General features: G+C 43.4%; 1 protein-coding gene across 5 annotated transcripts in view; it reads right to left on the bottom strand.

Annotated features, from left to right (window-relative positions):
- CFAP221 (cilia and flagella associated protein 221) overlaps positions 1-19867 on the bottom strand; it is an 84569-nt gene that overhangs the window by 42972 nt on the left and 21730 nt on the right. The window lies entirely within an intron of this gene.

Raw genomic sequence — 19867 nt, 5'->3', positions numbered from 1 at the left:
TTTTTCTATTGGGTTGTTCTGTTCTCTTATTAATTTGGAAATTCTAGATATTCATTTTGGCAATTACATCCACTGATATAAATTCTAGATAAGGGTCATTATACAGAGTAATCACTTCAGCCAACAGTGAGATGAATACTTCATAGTTTTTTTTGTTTGTTTGTTTTGTTTTGTCTTACCAAACTCATAGACTCTGTCCTAAATCAGGCTCTACTAGAAGTATCAGTTCATCCATCTTAACACTCTGAGATGCTTTCTAATTCGGAAATACAGGGTACATAAAAGTCGTTACATTTTCAAGGCAATTCAGCCTAACAGACACTCAGGCCCCACTAAGCATCAGGTCCTTTACAGCACTGGGTAGATAAAACTAACATTACAAGTTGCACATGCCTCTCAAGATGTAAGCAGCTTTGGGTAATGGTCAACGTGAAGCATGAAGCTGCCCGAACCTGGTCCCTGAAGATAGACCAGTGACTCCCAGGCCACCTGGGCTACGTGGCCCTCCAGTTAGTGCCCCCAGGGTCTGCTCAGAGCTGCCCCTCCAGTTAGTACCCCTGGGGTCTGCTAAGAGCTGCCCCTCCAGTTAGTGCCCCCGGGGTCTGCTCAGAGCTGCCCCTCCAGTTAGTACCCCCGGGGTCTGCTCAGAGCTGCCCCTCCAGTTAGTACCCCCGGGGTCTGCTCAGAGCTGCCCCTCCAGTTAGTACCCCCGGGGTCTGCTCAGAGCTGCCCCTCCAGTTAGTACCCCGGGGGTCTGCTCAGAGCTGCCCCTCCAGTTAGTACCCCCGGGGTCTGCTCAGAGCTGCCCCTCCAGTTAGTACCCCCGGGGTCTGCTCAGAGCTGCCCCTCCAGGTAGTGCCCCCGGGGTCTGCTCAGAGCTGCCCCTCCAGTTAGTGCCCCCGGGGTCTGCTCAGAGCTGCCCCTCCAGTTAGTGCCCCCGGGGTCTGCTCAGAGCTGCCCCTCCAGTTAGTGCCCCCGGGGTCTGCTCAGAGCTGCCCCTCCAGTTAGTGCCCCCGGGGTCTGCTCAGAGCTGCCCCTCCAGTTAGTGCCCCCGGGGTCTGCTCAGAGCTGCCCCTCCAGTTAGTGCCCCCGGGGTCTGCTCAGAGCTGCCCCTCCAGTTAGTGCCCCCGGGGTCTGCTCAGAGCTGCCCCTCCAGTTAGTGCCCCCGGGGTCTGCTCAGAGCTGCCCCTCCAGTTAGTGCCCCCGGGGTCTGCTCAGAGCTGCCCCTCCAGTTAGTGCCCCCGGGGTCTGCTCAGAGCTGCCCCTCCAGTTAGTGCCCCCTGGGTCTGCTCAGAGCTGCCCCTCCAGTTAGTACCCCCGGGGTCTGCTCAGAGCTGCCCCTCCAGTTAGTACCCCCGGGGTCTGCTCAGAGCTGCCCCTCCAGTTAGTACCCCCGGGGGTCTGCTCAGAACTGCCCCAGCAGCTGTTCAGGGGTCTCCTGCTAGAAGCTGAATGCTTGCATGTTCCTGAACTAAAACAAACAAACAAAAACTGCTAGGGCTTTTTATGTATGCCTAATCTGTAGCTAATTTCAGAGCTCTGATAATCCCCATAGAAAAAGTGTCAGAGCATTTGTTTAATGATGATTACATGAAGCCAAGTTCCTGATGCATTAATCAGTTGGAAAAACAAACAGTTCCTTAAGTGCGCAAAATTCCAAGGGCCTTGATTCAGAAAGAGACACAGCAGGGCAAGGAAGGCAAATTCAGTGGAAGCACTGACCTTTGCTTTCATTGCTGCTGTTCACATCACGGATGTCAAATTAGTGTGGCTGGCTTCCTTCACCATAAATCAAGGACAGTCTAGATTAATTTGGGTCAAGAGCACTTTTGGCAAATATGAAGTTTAGTTTTTTTAGAAGTTTTCCATATGTCAGGAAACAGAATACCGTTAAATTCTGGGGGAACTTAAAAATTATCAACTAAATCCCCATTGCTAAATACAATTAAAACTGATCTGCAGTGAAGAAACGTGAATAAATATACATATCTTATGCCTATTAATCTTCAGATGCAAATTGGAGCCTGAATTAAGAGTTCTTCCATAACTTATAGAAAGCAGTCAATTAAAATAGGAAAGCAGATAGAAGTTAGTCCTTTCGGAGGTAATGACAACTTTTATCCCTGATACTTTATGTGGTTTTTTTTTTGCCGCACTGCGAGGCATGTGGAACTTCTCTGACCAGGGATCGAACCTGCGCCCCCTGCAGTGGAAGTGCAGAGTCTTAACCAGTGGACCACCAGGGAAGTCCCCTGCTACTTTAGTATTTAAACATTTAATCAAACATGCTAAGGCTATGTATAAAAATATATTAAGTATTTTTAAAGAATTATTCCTTATTTTTAGTAAAATCCAATCGACACCTTTTAAATACTAGACTTATATTATGATCATGTACAAACTGTGTGCCTATTAGAAGAAAAGAGTATAAATTTGCCTCATAGAAAGTAAATATTATAAAATAACTTAATATAAACTCAAATTTCTTTCTTGTCCCTTCTCTAAATAAATGCAAGTAGAGGGCCAGACACCACAGTAATTTCTAGTAAATTAGATAACATTTATTTTTACTTTACTCTGATCTTATTTTATCATTTACCCTAAAATCTCACATTGTGTTTGTCTCAGGAGTAATCAAGGATTTCTTGAGAGAATGAATGATCTTGTGAACTTATTGTGTATAACATAAAATCAAATTTCCTCCCTAATTAAAAAGTCTCAATGTTTAGAGAGTGGAATGAGTGAACCATCTTGCCATCAATAGCGCTGGACTCCTTTTTGGAGAATTATGGTAATAACTGATAATGTAAGTGAGCAGGACACCGTGGGGCCTTCCCGGAACAGACACCCCCCCCCCCCACTCACGTCCTCTACCTGCCTCTTTGCTGTAGAAAACCTGTAGCCTCCTAGGCCTTCCCTGAGTTCCAAAGAGTAAATTTAATAAGAGAAGTGAGAAAATGCAGAAAGAAAGGAAAACCATCAAGCAACACAAAACAATAATAGTTTAGCCATTATACAATCTCAAGGACCTTTAGTTCCTCCTCAAGGGCTGTAGAGAATATTCTGAGCCATGTCCTTTGAGCTGTTTTGCAGATACTGAAACCCCCGCCAGGTGGGAGAAGTTAACTGCACGCTGCCCACAAGCACATAGACCCCAGACTCACTGGAACTGGAAGGTTGATGACGCTGACTCCCAATCACCGCACCACCAGCCGAGCAGAAGAATGCCCACGAGCTGATCACACACCCCACAACCCCCCTCCCTCACCCTGTCTTTAAAAAAACTTTCCCTGAAAGCTTTCAAGGGGTTTGGCCCTTTTAAGCACTAGCTGCCTGGACTCCTTGCTTGGCACCTGCAATAAATGCTGCACTTCCCTTCACCACGACCCGGTGTCAGTAGATTGGCTTTGCTGCACATGGGTGAGCAGACCCAAGTTTGGTTCGGTAACAATAATAAGCATGACAAATGCTAACTTATTACAAGATGCTGGATTCAGACAGCACAATGAATTAATCATTAGCTATTACACATGTACAAAACTTTGAGAGAAACACCATCAAGATAAAGGGAAGCCTCCCCCCACAGAGACATATGTATAATTTAAACTATAACATAGACTATAACATGTCAATTTAGCAGGACTTCTCCTTTGTCAACTACTCACTGATACAGGAACCATTTATAGATCAGAAGATGTGGACAGCAATGATGTTGGTGTGACATCCATTCCCTTCCAAATGTACAGAAGACTCATGGGAAAATCAAATCTGAGCAAGCTTTGGGACTACATATTATGGCAGTTTAAAAACACATCTATTGGGACTTCCCTGGTGGTCCAGCGGTTAATACTCTGTGCTCTCAATGCAGGGGGCCCGGGTTCAATCCCTGGTCAGGGAACTAGATCCTGCATGCCACAACTAAGAGCCCGCACGTGGCAACTAGGACCCAGCACAGCCAAATAAATAAATAAATAAATATTAAAAAACAAACAAACAACAACAAAAAAGTCTAGGGACTCTTCAATATTTCTTCTATTGAGAGGTTTCTTTCCCTGGAATCTGGGCTCTCTGGCCACTCAGCTACTAGAATGCAGTGGAATGATGCCGTACTGCTTTCTAAAGGCCATGCCTGGGAAACTGCCATCTCTCACTCCTCCTGGATACTCACCTCGTTGCCATGCCCTCAGGAAGCCCAAGCAGCCTGTGGAGAGGCTCATGTGGAGAGAACCAAGGCTCCCGCCCTCCACCCAGCTGAGCCCAGAAAATGGCCAGAGTGTGAGTGGACCATCTCAGGAAGTGGATTTCTGAGCCCCCAGCTAACTCTGCACGAAGCAAAGCAGCCTTCTCCATCAGGCCATGTTCAAATAGTAGATCCAGGAACAAAACAAACAACTGCTGTTACTCTAAGCCACTACTTGTAGGGTGTTTTGTTACACAGCAGTAAGGAAAAAACAGACCCAAACAGCATTCTCTCTTCCTCATCTCATTTCTCCTTTAGTGAATGATTACCTTACCCCATTTCTGGTTGGAATAATAATTTGGCAATTTTTAAGTCTTTTTTCTCTTTTTGGTAGTAGCCCTTCGTATGTCCTGGTCACACTGTGCTTGCCCCTCAGCTAACCCTCTTAACAACCCTGTGAGGTGAGTACTATTACTATGCCCATTTCATGGACAAATAAACTGACTTGTGGGGCCATCCAAGGACATGCAGTTAATAAGAGATGAGGTGGAAATTAAAGCCAGGACCCCAGGACCCTTAACTGCAATACTATACCTCTTTTCTCGGTCTCTAATAGGAACCAAGAGCTAAGAACATCTCACTGTTAGAACGGCCGTCTTCTTCCCTATTGATTTTCTCTTTAAAACTGATCCCTCGATTTAAAACTCTATTGAGGATTGGTTCAAGATGGCAGAGTAGAAGGACATGTTCTCACTCCCTCTTGTGAGAGCACCAGAATCACAACTAACTGCTGAACAATCATCGACAGGAAGACACTGGAACTCACGAAAAAAGATACCCCACATCCAAAGACACTGGAGAAGCCGCAATGAGATGGTAGGAGGGGCGCAATCACAATAAAATCAAATCCCATTACTGCTGGGCGGGCGAGTCACAAACTGGAGAACACTTATACCACAGAAGTCCACCCACTGGAGTGAAGGTTCTGAGCCCCACGTCAGGCTTCCCAACCTGGGGCTGTGGCAACGGGAGGAGGAATTCCTAGAGAATCAGACTTTGAAGGCTAGCGGGATTTGATTGCAGGACTTCGACAGGACTGGGGGAAACAGAGACTCCACTCTTGGAGGGCACACACAAAGTAGTGTGCGCATCGGGACCCAGGGGAAGGAGCAGTGACCCTGTAGGAGACTGAACCAGACCTACCTGCTAGTGTTGGAGGGTCCCTTGCAGAGGCGGGGGGTGGCTGTGTCTCACTGTAAGGACAAGGACACTGGCAGCAGAAGTTCTGGGAAGTACTCCTTGGCATGAGCCCTCCCAGAGTCCACCACTAGCCCCACCAAAGAGCCCCGGTAGGCTCCAGTGTTGGGTCGCCTCAGGCCAAACAACCAACAGGGAGGGAACCCAGCCCCACCCATCAGCAGACAAGTGGATTAAAGTTTTACTGAGCTCTGCCCACCAGAGCAACAGCCAGCTCTACCCACCACCAGTCCCTCCCATCAGGAAACTTGCACAGGTCTCTTAGATAGCCTCATCCACCAGAGGGCAGACAGCAGAAGCAAGAAGAACTACAATCCCGCAGCCTGTGGAACAAAAACCACATTCACAGAAAGATAGACAAAATGAAAAGGCAGATGTACCAGATGAAGGAACAAGATAGAACTCCAGAAAAACAACTAAATGAAGTGGAGATAGGCAACCTTCTAGAAAAAGAATTCAGAATAATGATAGTGAAGATGATCCAGGACCTTGGAAAAAGAATGGAGGCAAAGATCGAGAAGATGCAAGAAATGTTTAACAAAGACCTAGAAGAATTAAAGAACAAGCAAACAGAGATGACCAATACAATAACTGAAATGAAAACTACACTAGAAGGAATCAATAGCAGAATAACTGAGGCAGAAGAACGGCTAAGTGACCTGGAAGACAGAATGGTGGAATTCACTGCTGCAGAACAGAATAAAGAAAAAAGAATAAAAAGAAATGAAGACAGCCTAAGAGACCTCTGGGAAAACATTAAACGCAACAACATTCACATTATAGGGGTCCCAGAACGAGAAGAGAGAGAGAAAGGACCTCAGAAAATATTTGAAGAGATTATAGTCAAAAACTTCCCTAACATGGGAAAGGAAACAGCCACCCAAGTTCAGGAAGCACAGAGAGTCCCATACAGGATAAACCCAAGGAGAAACACACTGAGACACATAGTAATCAAACTGGCAAAAATGAAAGACAAAGAAAAATTATTGAAAGCAGCAAGGGAAAAACGACAAATAACATACAAGGGAACTCCCATAAGGTTAATAGCTGATTTCTAAGCAGAAACTCTACAAGCCAGACGTGAGTGGCATGACATATTTAAAGTGATGAAAGGGAAGAACCTACAATCAAGATTACTCTACCTGGCAAAGATCTCATTCAGATTCTATGGAGAAATCAAAAGCTTTACGGACAAGCAAAAGCTAAGAGAATTCAGCACCACCAAACCACCTCTACAACAAACGCTAAAGGAACTTCTCTAAGTGGGAAACACAAGAGAAGAAAAGAACCTACAAAAACAAACCCAAAACCATCAAGAAAATGGTAATAGGAGCATACATATCAATAATTACCTTAAACGTGAATGGATTAAATGCTCCAACCAAAAGACACAGGCTCACTAAATGGATACAAAAAAAGACCTATATATATGCTGTCTACAAGGGACCCACTTCAGACCTAGGGACACATACAGACTGAAAGTGAGGGGATGGAAAAAGATATTCCATGCAAATGGAAATCAAAAGAAAGCTGGAGGAGCAATACTCGTATTAGATAAAATAGACTTCAAAATGAAGAATGTTGCCAGAGACAAGGAAGGACACTACATAATGATCAAGGGATCGATCCAAGAAGAAGATATAACAGTTGTAAATATATATGCACCCAACATAGGAGCACCTCAATACATAAGACAACTGCTAACAGCTATAAAAGAGGAAATCGACAGTAACACAGTAATAGTGGGGGACTCTAATACCTCACTTGCACCAACGGACAGATCATCCAAACAGAAAATTAATAAGGAAACACAAACTATAAATGACACAATAGACCAGATAGATTTAATTGATATTTATAGGACATTCCATCCAAAAACAGCAGATTACACTTTCTTCTCAAGTGCGCACAGAACGTTCTCCAGGATAGATCACATCTTGGGGCACAGATCAAGCCTCAGTAAATTTAAGAAAACTGAAATCATATCAAGCATCTTTTCTGATCACAACGCTATGAGATTAGAAATCAATTACATGGAAAAAAACGTAAAAAACACAAACACATGGAGGCTAAACAATACATTACTAAATAACCAAGAGATCACTGAAGAAATCAAAGAGGAAATAAAAAAATACCTAGAGACAAATGACAATGAAAACACGACGATCCAAAACCTATGGGATGCAGTAAAAGCAGTTCTAAGAGAGAAGTTTATAGCAATACAATCCTACCTCAAGAAACAACAAACATCTCAAATAAACAACCTAACCTTACACCTAAAGGAACTAGACAAGGAAGAACAAACAAAACCCAAAGTTAGTAGAATGAAAGAAATCATAAAGATCAGAGCAGAAATAAATGAAATAGAAACAAAGAAGACAATAGCAAAGATCAATAAAATTAAGAGCTGGTTCTTTAAGAAGATAAACAAAATTGATAAACCATTAGCCAGACTCATCAAGAAAAAGAGGGAGAGGACTCAAATCAATGAAATTAGAAATGAAAAAGGAGAAGTTACAATAGACACCGCAGAAATACAAAGCATCGTAAGAGACTACTACAAGCAACTCTATGCCAATAAAATGGACAACCTGGAAGAAATGGACAAATTCTTAGAAAGGTATAACTTTCTGAGACTGAACCAGGAAGAAATAGAAAATATGTACAGACCAATCACAAGTAATGAAATTGAAACTGTGATTAAAAATCTTCCAACAAACAAAAGTCCAGGACCAGATGGCTTCTTCACAGGTGAATTCTATCAAACATTTAGAGAAGAGATAACATCCATCCTTCTCAAACTCTTCCAAAAAATTGCAGAGGAAGGAACACTCCCAAACTCATTCTATGAGGCCACCATCACCCTGATACCAAAACCAGACAAAGATACTACAAAAAAAAAAATTACAAACCAATATCACTGATGAATATAGATGCAAAAATCCTCAACAAAGTACTAGCAAACAGCATCCAAAAACACATTAAAAGGATCATACACCATGTTCAAGTGGGATTTATCTCAGTGATGCAAGGATTCTTCAATATACACAAGTCAATCAATGTGATACACCATATTAACAAACTGAAGAGGAAAAAGCATATGATCATCTCAATAGATGTAGAAAAAACTTTTGACAAAATTCAACACCCATTTATGATAAAAACTCTCCAGAAAGTGGTCATAGAGGGAACCTACCTCAACATAATAAAGGCCATATATGACAAACCCACAACAAACATCATTCTCAATGGTGAAAAACTGAAAGCATTTCCTCTAAGATCAGGAATAAGACAAGGATGTCCACTCTCACCACTATTATTCAACATAGTTTTGGAAGTCCTAACTGCGGCAATCAGAAGAAAAAGAAATAAAAGGAATACAAATTGGAAAAGAAGAAGTAAAACTGTCAGTGTTTGCATATGACACGATACTATACATAGAGAATCCTAAAGATGCTACCAGAAAAGTACTAGAGCTAATCAATGAATTTGGTAAAGTTGCAGGATACAAAATTAATGCACAGAAATCTCTTGCATTCCTATACACTAATGATGAAAAATCTGAAAGAGAAATTAAGGAAACACTCCCATTTACCATTGCAACAAAAAGAATAAAATACCTAGGAATAAACCTACCAGGGGGGACAAAAGACCTGTATGCAGAAAACTATAAGATACTGATGAAAGAAATTAAAGATGATACCAACAGATGGAGAGATATATCATGTTCTTGGATTGGAAGAATCAATATTGTGAAAATGAGTATACTACCCAAAGCAATCTACAGATTCAATGCAATCCCTATCAAATTACCAATGGCATTTTTTACAGAACTAGAACAAAAAAATTTTTAAATTTGTGTGGAGACACAACAGACCCTGAGTAGCCAAAGTGGTCTTGAGGGAAAAAAACGGAGCTGGAGGAATCAGACTCCCTGACTTCAGACTATACTACAAAGCTACAGTAATCAAGACAATATGGTACTGGCACAAAAACAGAAATATATATCAATGGAACAGGATAGAAAGCCCAGAGATAAACCCACGCACCTATGGTCAACTAATCTATGACAAAGGAAGCAAGGATATACAACGGAGAAAAGACAGTCTCTTCAATAAGTGGTGCTGGGAAAACTGGACAGCTACATGTAAAAGAATGAAATTAGAACACTCCCTAACACCATACACAAAAATAAACTCAAAATGGATTAGAGACCTAAATGTAAGACTGGACACTATAAAACTCTTAGAGGAAAACATAGGAAGAACACTCTTTGACATAAATCACAGCAAGATCTTTTTTGATCCACCTCCTAGAGTAATGGAAATAAAAACAAAAATAGGACCTAATGAAACAAAAGCTTTTGCAAAGCAAAGGAAATTACAAACAAGACGAAAAGACAACCCTCAGAATGGGAGAAAATATTTGCAAACGAATCAGAGGACAAAGGATTAACCTCCAAAATATATAAACAGCGGTTGCAGCTCAATATTAAAAAAACAAACAACCCAATCCAAAAATGGGCAGAAGACCTAAATAGACATTTCTCCAAAGAAGACATCCAGATGGCCAAGAAGCACATGAAAAGCTGCTCAACATAACTAATTATTAGAGAAATGTAAATCAAAACTACAATGAGGTATCACCTCACACCAGTTAGAATGGGCATCATCAGAAAATCTACAAATAATAAGTGCTAGAGAGGGTGTGGAGAAAAGGGAACCCTCTTGGACTGTTGGTGGAAATGTAAATTGATACAGCCACTATGGAGAACAGTATGGAGGTTCCTTAAAAAACTAAAAATAGAATTACCATATGACCCAGCAATCCCACTACTGGGCGTATACCCAGAGAAAACCATAATTCAAAAAGACACATGCACCCCAATGTTCACTGCAGCACTATTTACAATAGCCAGGTCATGGAAGCAACCTAAATGCCCATCGACAGAAGAATGGATAAAGAAGATGTGGTACATATATACAATGGAGTATTACTCAGCCATAAAAAGGAACGAAATTGAGTCATTTGTAGAGAAGTGGATGGATCTAGAGACTGTCATACAGAGTGAAGTAAGTCAGAAAGAGAAAAACAAATATCGTATATTAACGCATATATGTGGAACCTAGAAAAATGGTACAGATGAACCGGTTTGCAGGGCAGAAATTGAGACACAGATTTACAGAACAAACATATGGACACCAAGGGGGGAAAGTGGCGGGGGGGAGGGGTGGTGGTGTGATGAATTGGGAGATTGGGATTGGCATATATACACTAATATGTAAAAAATGGATAACTAATAAGAACCTGCTGTATAAAAAAATAAATAAAATAAAATTCAAAACAAAAAACAAACAAAAAACCCTGATCCCTCTGTGCTTTATTTCTTGAGGTTTTTGAAAGACGTGTCCTTTAATTAGCCCATCAGCAACAAAGGCTTATAAAGTCCCAAGACCTTTTCTCAGATGTTACCCACCTCCCCTCAAGTCCTGGCATGCATGTAGAGAGAAAGGGGGAAATCTGGGGCCTGGCCAGTTATTTTCCTTTAAGGTTGAGATGTACACTGCTGTATTCAGAATGTGACCAACAAAAACAGAAAGAAATCAGACATAATGATTAGTTGCCGGATAAGCCAGACCCCCAAACCCCCAAACGAATGGGCCACAATTTGAAAAGATACAAGGAGTGGAGAGTAAATTATGTTTCAAATTTCAAAGTATGCTCTTTTATCTCAGATGATTTATGTTCTTGTGAACTTTCATAGGCTGCTTATCTTGTTTTCAAAGACACAATTCACTTCACTGGGATTGGGGCCTGAATCCAGAAGCACAGTGGACCCATGATCCGTAATGATATAGTCAAATAAAGACAAGCACAAATTCACATAAAGAAACGTTCAGGGAACAGGCGTCTAATTATTCTTTTGCCCTTATAGAATTAAACGCCACACTCTTTTTAGACTAGGCTTAGACCAGTGTTAGAGGTAAAGACCGATAAAGAATCAAAGTGTCAGGGAGGTTTGATGTTTTTTCTCTTGCTGGCCTGGCCTTCAAGCTCCTTTCTTGCCCTTACTTCAATTCCTTCCCCAACCCTACTTAGTTCTGCCTACTGGTAAAACCTCACCCTTACCCACACCCCAGTAGTTTAGGAAAAGGTGGAGTTCTGCTGAAAACACTAGGGAACAATGGGAATTAAATGAGGTCCCCTTTGCATACTTGGTAAAGGAAGTTACGGTATTTCTCTGGGGGGTGGAAGGGAACTGAATTGTGGAAAAGTTAGAGGTGACCAGATGACATGTCGTCCGCAGAGACAGTACGTACCCTATTCATACTGGTTAAACACCTTTTTAAAAAATGTGGTAAAATGTACATAACATAAAATTTACCATTTTACCCATTTCTAAGGTACACTTTAGTGGAATTAGGTGCATTCACGCTGTTATGCAACCATCACCAAAAAGGCCTTGAAAAGGCTTGAAAAGCCTCCTGCAGATCGATTTCCTTTTTAGTTGAGAAAAATATAGCACTTATTGGGAGAAGATAAGAGGATACACTAAGAACTACTGACGGCCTTTTCCTCTTTTAGGAGACAAGGGAGAAGCAAGCCCACACTGAAGGTATTAAAACACACTCGGCTGGAGATGAATGACCTGTCCTGCCGGCCGGGCGCCCAGCTGCAGCTCCAAGTCCCTGCTGCTCACCCACCAGAAATTATAAGGACAAAAACTCACTTGGCAGTGGAATAAGAAATGAACTTTTAAAGCAAAGCAGCGTATTTTCAAATACTTTCGGTTCTGAAATTGCAGTCTGTAAGAATTTTGAGTGAGAAGACCCAACGCAGCCAAAAATAATAAATAAATAAATAAATAAAATTAAAAAAATTTTTGCACAAAATCGAAGGGAGAAAAGCAGAGTGTTACAATTTTCAAGCTAGGCTCTAATAAGGTCAGTATTGCTTTCCCAAATTTCAGTTTTTCAGCCTTTTGATGGCTTTCTCCAGGAGTCAAAAGTCTGGGATTCAACATTCTGTGAGAAAAACTTGAAAAAAAAAAACCTAATTTTTTGGGTCACTTTCAGGGTCGTACAGCCATCACGAAGCAGAGCCTGGATTGGAATCTAGACACTGCACTGCCTTGTCTCCTTTTTAGTTTCTTTATTGAGGGTCCTCGCAGGCCAGGCAGGTAACAGTGAGAGGAGAGGGCTATGTGTGAGGTAACAGGGAGCGGTGGGGACTGCGGCGGCCTGGCAAAGGCACTGCCCTCTGATGGGGCAGTTTCCAGTCTGTCCCTGAGGAACTGATTGTGGTCATGCAGGAATGTGTACCTCGTACTGCTGGATCTTCCTCTTTTTTTTTTTTTTAACAAAAAGTGGAAATCTAAATTTTCATGTGCAATCTTCTGATTTCTAAATGTTGGCAACTAACTGGAATTTTTAAAATTTATTTTATTGGAGTCTAGTTGATTTCCAATGTTGTGTTAATTTCTGCTGTAAGCAAAGTGACTCAGTTATACATATGTATACATTCTTTTGCATACTCTTTTCCATGATGGTTTATCCCAGGAGACTGGATGTAGTTCCCTGTGCTCTGCAGTAGGACCTTGCTGTGTATCTATTCTCTATACATAATAGTTTGCATCTGCTAATCCCAAACTCCCAGTCCATCCCCCCCCACACCCACCTCTCCCCTTTGGCAACCACAAGCCTGAAATGTTTACAAAAAATAAATCATGTGGGCCCCAACCACGTGGACCAAATGGAGCAGGTCAGCAGTGTAATGAAATCAGAGCCACAAATTCAGAACGGATGGGTGGGTGGCAGGCTGAGGGATAAACTGTCGGCACCGGACAAGACAGGAGGATTGGTGGGACGCTCCCCACTCTCCCCAACAACCTAAAAACTCCTCAGAGGACCATCCTGGGCTTTACTCCCCACAGGGAGATACAACAGGAAGGACTGAGGTTGAGGGGATGAGATGGGAGAAGGAGCCAGAGGTACAGCTGCCAGCAGCCAGGCGCCCTCCTCGTAAGACACAGTGACAGGCTGGCGGTGCAGCTGGAGGGCGTGCTGGTCCTCTGGGTGGGCGGGGTGGGGGGGACAGTGGGTGAGGTTGGGCGCAGAAGCTGCCTAGCAGCTGGGACAAGCGCAGAGAGGCAGCGCCTGCAGGTGCGTCGCTCCTGCTCCTGCAGCCGGACCTCACAAGCAGCCCCTGAAGAAGTGACGGAGCAGAGCGGGGGTATTCGTGTGCACGTGGGACTGGGGGCTGCGGGCCTGAGGCAGAGAAACAGCAGGAGCCGGACTGCAATGCAGCCTCGAGGGCGAGGGCTGATGGGCTCCCAGGTGAGTGGCACGCTTGGGGCCTTGGGACCACAGTGAGACTGGAGGTCACAGACGAGGCATCGCCGCTTCTTCTGCACCCAGCGGTGGCTGCAGCCAGCCCGCCCTTGTGGGAGGAGTGTTTTCTCACGGATAATACTTAGCAGCTGCCCTTCAAACCAGATGTGTGTCTACTCTGTGTTATATAACTTTTGGTTCCTTTAGTCAAAATGCCTAGTCCAACGTTTTTTTCCTCCTATTAATCACATCCTGGGACCTAATGTATAAATCCAGTATTGCATGTCTTGTGCATAACTGTTCTAAAGAATCTTATTTCATGTACTATATGTATCGGAATAGTGTACGTTGACATGTAATGTAAAAAAGAAAAATCTACATGAATAATGCAGCAACTACCCAAGTGTCGTACCAGCTAAAACAATAAATAACCCTTGAACAGTGCGTGGTCACATTCAAACGCCCCTCTGTCCCAGGGAGGGAAGGCAGCCCAGAGATGGACCGCCACGTAGTCACCCTACACTCTCCATCGTGACACCGTCCACCGGGAGACCGTCACCTCTGCCAGGCAGCAGCTCACATCAGCTCACCCTCGCACACATCCACACCATCACTCCAGAGAAGGACGATGCCAGCGCCCGATGAAGCCGGACGGGGGGCGGACAGACGGGTGTGTGAAGCGAGGGCCTGCCCGCCGGCTGCGGATTCGTGGTGACGCTGTGTGCCCTCCCCTTGGCCAGCTGGCGGACCCATCGCCCGGCTCTGGGAGGGCTGGCACTGAGGACTCTCCCCTTGCCCTTCTCCAGAGAAGTGCCCTTGGCTGAGGGGCTGGGCACCCCCATCCCTGTCCTGCACTCCTTTATGGGTTATGCCTTAATAAGTCAGGCGCAATGAACCCTTGTTTCTGCTTCTAAGGAACATAAGGCCCCACTACTACATTTAAATACTTGCAATCAGTGCCTGCTTTTGAGGTGTTCCAGGCCCCTCTCCACAGCAGTGTTAAGTACATGATGTGTTTATTCAATAGAGTTGTTATACTATATATAGAAATTGCTACGGTATCAAGTAGAACATAAGATTATACTTCAAAGCCCCCTTCTGAAACTCACTGATAACTGAGGTAGGTAAAGAGTATAAAAAGATCCAAATTTTAAAATAAACAATATGTCAGCAACATTTATAGTTAATCAAAAACACTGTTTCAGATGTAGACAACAAACGTATGGACACCAAGGGGGGAAAGTGGGCGGGGGGTGGTGGTGGAATAAATTGGGAGATTGGGATGGACGTATATACACTAACATGTATAAAATAGATAACTAATAAGAACCCGCTGTATAATAAATAAATAAAAACACTTTCAATTCACAATCTCTACTATTCAACACCTGGCTTTCACATAGCTTTCAGATACAACTCATTAGCTCAAAGACGCCAGTGAAATGATTATACTTCTGATGATCGTTGTAGTATTTTTACCTCTTATAAGCAAATTTTAAAGAAAGGTACAAAACAGTTTTACTATAGTCACATAAGCCCACACAAATATGACGTGAATGTAAGCTTTGAAAAGTCAAACTCTTAAAAGTCTGACAATCAAATGCAATATAATATGCCCCAAATTTCAAAGAGAAGCGGTTTCTTTTTTAAAAATATTTATTTATTTATTTGGCTGCACTGGTCTCAGTTGCGGCACGTGGACTCAGCCGCAGCATGCATGCGGGATCTAGTTCCCTGACCAGGGATCAAACCTGAGCCCCTCATTGGGAGCACCGAGCCTTAGCCGCTGGACCACCAGGGAAGTCCCCGGAGTGCAATTTCTACAAGGTACACACGAACGTGCATTTCTCTGCTTCCCTCGTTCAGTGGTGGCCTCAGTGAAATCCACATTTGCCAGCAAAGCCCCTGAGGCCCTTCTCGCTCAGCCCTTTCCCTGCCACAGCCCTGATAACCCAGGTCTAGGCTCACGAACGCTCCAGACCAGTCCACGGGTGCTGTGCCCTCCACATCTCTGCCTGTGCCCAAGCCTCCACACGGCCTGAAGCACCCTTCTTCCCTCCTGCTCCCTTCCGCTGGCTGATTTCTAGTCGTCCTTCAAAAGCTCAGGGCGGGCGCATTCTCCTCTAGGAAGTCTTGTCTGAGCTCCGCCCTCCCACCTGCCCCCAACTCACTTCACACTGAGCTGGGTTACGTGTCCTTCCTCAGAACACACTGAATTAGAAATTAGAATCGTCCATTTAACAAACAGCTCAAACAACTCAACAACAAAAAAGCAAACATCCCAATCGAAAAATGGGCAGAAGACCCAAATAGACATTTCTCCAAAGAAGACATACAGGGCTTCCCTGGTGGCAAAGTGGTTAAGAATATGCCTGCCAATGCAGGGGACATGGGTTCAAGCCCTGGTCCAGGAAGATCTCACATGCTGCAGAGCAACCAAGCCCGCGAGCCACAACTACTGAGCCCACGTGCCACAACTACCAAAGCCCGCGCACCTAGAGCCCGTGCTCCGTAACAAGAGAAGCCACCGTGATGAGAAGCCCGTGCACTGCAATGAAGAGTAGCTCCCACTCACCGCAACCAGAGAAAGCCCGCGTGCAGCAACGAAGACCCAATGCAGCCAAAAATAAATAAATAAATTTATTAAAAAAAAAAAAAAGAAGACATACAGATGGACAATAGGCCCGTGAAAAGATGCTCATCATCACTACTTATTAGAGAAATGCAGATCAAAACTACAATGAGGTACCACCTCACACTGGTCAGAATGGCCATCATCAAAAAGTCTACAAACAATAAATGCTGGAGAGGGTGTGGAGAAACAGGAAACCCCCTACACTGTTGGTGGGAATGTAAATTGGTGCAGCCACTGTGGAGAACAGTATGGAGGTTCATCAAAAAACTAAAAATAGAGCTGCCATATGATCCAGCAATCCCACTCCTGGGCATATATCCAGACAAAACTATAATTCAAAAAGATACAGGCACCCCTATGTTCATAGCAGCACTATTTACAATAGACAAGACATGGAAGCAACATAAGTGTCCATCGACAGAAGAATGGATAAAGAATATGTAGTACATATACAATGGAATACTACTCAGCCATAAAAAATAATGAAATAATGCCATTTGCAGCAACACGGATGGACCTAGAGATCCTCATACTAAGTGAAGTCAGAAAAAGAAAGACAAATACCATATGATATCACTTATACGTGGAATCTAAAATATGACACAAATGAACTTACGAGACAGAAACAGACTTGCAGACGTAGAGAACAGACTTGTGGTTGCTGAGGAGGGGGGTGTGGGGGGAAGGAGTGGGAGTTTGGGGTCAGCAGGTGCAAACTAGTACATAGAGGATGGATAACAACAAGGTCCTACTGCAGAGCACAGGGAATTCTATTCAATATCCTGTGATAAACCATAATGGAAAAGACTATGAAAAAGAATGTGTGTGTAGGGAGCTTCCCTGGCGGTCCAATGGTTAAGACTCCACACTTCCACTGCAGGGGGCACGGGTTTGATCCCTGGTTGGGGAACTACGATCCCACATATCATGTGGTGCAGCCGGAAAAAAAAAAAAAAAAGAATGTGTGTGTGTGTGTGTGTGTGTATATATATGAATCACTTTGCTATACAGTAGAGTAATTAACACAGCATTGTAAATCAACTATACTTCAATAAAATAAAAACAAAGAATTGTCTATTTAATCACAAGATGAGGGTTTAATCACCTCTACATCCTTAGTACCTACCATTGTGCCTGGCACATAGTAGGCGTTCAATAAAGGTTTGTTAAATGAATGAATCAATGAATGTTGAATAAAGAACCTACCCAAATAATACCTTCAACCCCCAAGGCAGCCTAGGATTAATAGAGGAGATTTCAGGTGAAAACCCTTTCAAATAGTCACCACCACCACCACCCCTCCCCCCCACGCCGGGCTGGAATGCAGTGCTGGGCAGTTTGCATAGTTAAAAGTTGGGGAAAAGCCATTAAGTCAAGTGCATCAAGTCTTGGGAAGGCTCTGCTGCCAGAATGCTTGGAGAAACAAAGTAGCACGCTTATCTTTCGAAAGATTTTTAAAAATATCACAGTGTTACACACAGTAACTCAGCTTCATAAACTGTTCAGCTGAAATTTTCATTCTGATTACAAATGAAGGGCATGATGTATAAAACGGCTTGGGAGGAGCCTCCAGGGAAGTGGGCAGATTCATCTGTTAAGAAGGTCCAGAAAATCTGCAAACAGTAAATGCTGGAGAGGGTGTGGAGAGAAGGGAACCCTCTTGCACTGTTGGTGGGAATGTAAAGTGATACAGCCACTGTGGAGAACACTATGGAGGTTCCCTAAAAAACTAAAAATAGAACTACCATACGATCCAGCAATCCCACTACTGGGCATATACCCTGAGAAAACCATAATTCAAAAAGAGTCATGTACCACAATGTTCACTGCAGCACTATTTATAATAGCTAGGACATGGAAGCAACCTAAGTGTCCATCATCGGATGAATGGATAAAGAAGATGTGGCACATATATACAATGGAATATTACTCAGCCATAAAAAGAAACGAAATTGAGTTATCTGTAGTGAGGTGGATGGACCGAGAGTCTGTCATACAGAGTGAAGTAAGTCAGAAAGAGGAAAACAAATACAGTATGCTAACACATATATATGGAATCTAAGAAAAAGAAAAAAAAAAAGGTCATGAAGAACCTAGGGGTAAGACGGCAATAAAGACACAGACCTACTAGAGAATGGACTTGAGGATATGGGGAGGGAGAAGGGTAAGATGTGACAAAGTGAGAGAGTGGCATAGACATATATACACTACCAAACGTAAAATAGACAGCTAGTGGGAAGCAGCCGCATAGCACAGGGAGATCAGCTTGGTGGTTTGTGACCACCTAGAGGGGTTGGATAGGGAGGGTGGGAGGGAGGGAGACGCAAGAGGGAAGCGATATGGGAACATATATATATGTATAACTGATTCACTTCGTTATAAAGCAGAAACTAACACACCATTGTAAAGCAATTATACTCCAATAAAGATGTTAAAAAAAAAAAAGAAGGTCCAAGAGGGAGGGGATATATGTATACGTATGGCTGAATCACTTTGTTGTAAGCAGAAACTAACACAACATTGTAAAGCAATTATACCCCACTGAAAAAAAAAATAAGAAGAAGAACCAAGGCTGATTTCTGCATCATTTCCTCCTGCCTATGGACCATGCTCTCAACCTCAACAGCCTGGCTTATGGTCCAAACAAGGAGTGATTTGTGGAAGGAAAGAAAGAAAAAGAGGGAGAGAGAGAGACAGGAAGGGAGGGAGGGAGGGAGGAAGACAGATGAACTAGGAAGTTAGTTGTTTCCTGCCACTTCAATTTTGGTTAAAAATTGCTTATTCACCCATTTAAAGGAAATAGCTATGTTTGGCCTCAAAATGCATAGAGTGAGTGGGTCCTGCCAGGAGGGATTCACCTCTTTTAGCCCCTTGGGGTCCCTTCTCAGCCCACTTAGTGCTGAGAAGGACCCAGTGAAGACTGGGGTGATGAGGGGAGGGAAGAAGTGCTGGGAAAGCGTTCTGGCAGAACATTTTGGGAAAAGTAGAGAAAAGAAGAGCAAGGGGCCGAGAATATACGTCATCCAAAGTGTAACAGTCTGATAATACCCACTGTCGGCAACGATGCAGGGGAAGCAGGAATTCTCATGCGTCTCCGGTGGGTGTGTGATGGGTTCACCGATTTTGGAAAACGATTTGGCATTAAATAGTGACACTGAAGCTGTGTGGACCTGCAATTCCACTTCGAGGTGTACAACCTGGAAAACTCTGGAATATGTGCCCCAGGCCATGCACAAGGATATACAACAGCAGTGCCGGTCACAGCAAAAAAAAACAGTGGCAATAATGCCATGGGTCCATTAGCAGCAGAGCAGAGTTTTAAAACTGCGGTAAATCCACGCAGCAGACCCCACAGCAGTGAACTACGGCTCTGTGTTAACACAGCTGGGCCACGGAAACACAATGTTGCAGAAAAAAAGCAAGTTACAAAAGAATCGACATACAGTATGATTCCATTTATATAAA

Source organism: Balaenoptera physalus, assembly GCF_965194825.1.
Source record: "Balaenoptera physalus genome assembly, chromosome: 6".
NCBI lineage: Eukaryota > Metazoa > Chordata > Mammalia > Artiodactyla > Balaenopteridae > Balaenoptera > Balaenoptera physalus.
The sequence above is the reverse complement of the archived record's forward strand: the minus strand, read 5'-3'. Positions and strand labels throughout refer to the sequence as shown.